Raw genomic sequence first — 2,371 nt, forward strand, 5'->3', positions numbered from 1 at the left:
ACAGGGGGGCTCCAGCTCTGGGATCTCCATATCATTAGTGGGCAACGTCTTGGCTTCGGTGACCACGCTAGCCATCTGGATGGAGAGGTCGGTGGCTTCAGCGAGAGCGAGACTCTCTGTCTCGCAGGCGTAGGCGATGGAGAGGTTGGCCCACAGGGCTAGAACTCCTACAGGCGAAGGCATCTTCAACACTAGATACGCGTAATGCGGTACAACCATGAACTTGGCCAAAGTTGGTCGACCAAGTATGGCGTGGTAGGCGGTGTTGAAGTCGGTGACATAGAAGTTGATGTGTTTGACGTGGTAGTTGCTTGTCGTGCCGAACTATACTGGTAGGGTGATCTCTCCAAGTGGTTTGGAGGCCCTGCCAGGTACCACACCCCAAAAGGAGGAGTCGGAGGGTGTGAGATCTGATAACCCAAGGCCTAGCTCCTTTAGGGCTCCGGCGAAGAGCAGATTCAGAGCGCTCCCACCATCAATGAGCACCTTTCTGAAAAGCACCTTCTGAACGGTTGCATCGAGGACGAGGGGGAAACGCCCTATGTAGGGGATGTCTGCCCACTGGTCGGCCCTGCTGAAGGTGATGGGTAGCTCGGACCATGGGCGATAACTAGGGTTGGTGGTGGCATTGTCCATAGTGACGGAGAGCACCCGCTGTGCAGCGAGCTTCCATTCTCTTCTACTCTCGGTGGAGGCGAGGCCCCCGAAGATGGTGGCGACCACCTTGTCGTGGTCCTAGAAGGCATTGTTGTTGCCCCTGGGTGGTTGGCGGTCTCCAGCTCCGTCGTTGGTGTCGTCTTCCAGCTTTTAGTCCTGAAACTCCTTAGCCAAGCCGAGGCAGTTCTTCATCTTGTGTTTGGCGTTCTTGTGAAGAGGGCACGGGCCGTCAAGGATTTTTTTGTATTGTTCGTTGTAGTTGCACTTGGCGCGAGGTTGACTGATGGCGGCAACGATGTGGTCTGGCCGGCGGCGGCGATTTTGGCTAGGCTTTGGTCCTTCTGTTCGATCACAGCCGCTATCATGATGGTAATTGTGGTCGTCGAAGTGGTGGTCATTGTGGCGTCGGTCGTCGAGGCGATCGTCGTAACGGCGAGGTGGGCGATGGGTGCCCACATCCTCGTTGAAGCGCACCTCGACTTCCTCGGCGTCGGCGTACTGGTTGGCAGTAGTGATCATCTCGCCAATGCCTGTGGGCGACTTGCGGTTGAACTTAGAGCGAAGCTCGCGATGGTGGAGTCCTCGGGTGAAGGCGGTGATGACCTCAGCTTCCGTGATGTTGGGAATAGAATTCCTCATCTCGGAAAAGAGTCGAATGTAGCTACGAAGGAGCTCGGATGGCTTCTGGTTGATGCGATTGAGATCATGCTTGGTGTCCGGCCAAGTACACGTAGTCATATAGTTGTCGGTGAAGACTTTTTTTAGCTCTTCCTAGGATCTGATGGAGTCTGGGGCAAGGCTAGTAAACCAGCTCATGGCAGGTGGCGTGAGCACGATGGGGAGATAGTTTGCCATGACACTGGTCTCTCCTCCAGCGGCGCGGACAGCGGTGGCATAAGCCTATAGCCACTGTGTTGGGTTCATCCTTCCCTCATAGGGCTCGACCCCAGTGATTTTGAAACCACGGGGCCATTGAAGTGTTCGGAGCGCCCTTGCAAACGATGGGGGCCCTTTGGGGTTGTGGTCGGCATCGACTGCAGTGTTGCCGGCATCGATTTGCTCGAGAGCTGAGTCTGGGTTTCTATACTCCTGCTCGTACTCCTGGCGGCGGCATACTTCATCTTCATGGCGACCGAAGCGATGTTGCTCGATACGCCATCGTGCATCCCAGAGGTTACTGAGGCGCACTCAAGCATCCTGTTCGACCTCCTGGTCGTGTTGGCGATGGTGTTCGGCGCGGTGTCCCCCAGCTCCCCCCTGAGAGGCAGTGATTGGTCGGCGAAATGGCTTTGACTGAGGCGGCGATTGGATCTCGGCGCAGCTGATCAGTGAATTATGCTCATGGAGCACGAAGGTCTCTAATCCTCACGAATCTCGTTAACCTGACAGTGTGCCGCTTTAAGCATGGAGGCGACCTTGGCGAGCTCGGGCGTCTGCGGGAGGCAGGCGAGCTCGTTGGCGGCCACTGCCAAATTGGCGCTTGGAGTCTTGAAGACGTCATGGCCGTCAACATGGAGAAACTCTTCATCGAGTTCATGGTGGAGTGGGAGTTGCCTTCCTTGTGAGTCGAGCCGATTATTTCGAGTAGCCTCGGCCCTCGCAATAGCTGCCTCGTTTTTTCGGCGCTGCGCGCGGTTGACGTTCTGGTTCTCACAAGCGACACATTCCTCCTTGGTTTCACCGTTTCGAGGAGGGCTATCGACGCTGACGTTGA

This window comes from Miscanthus floridulus, chromosome 7 (assembly GCF_019320115.1).
Source record: "Miscanthus floridulus cultivar M001 chromosome 7, ASM1932011v1, whole genome shotgun sequence".
In the NCBI taxonomy this organism is placed as follows: Eukaryota; Viridiplantae; Streptophyta; class Magnoliopsida; order Poales; family Poaceae; genus Miscanthus; species Miscanthus floridulus.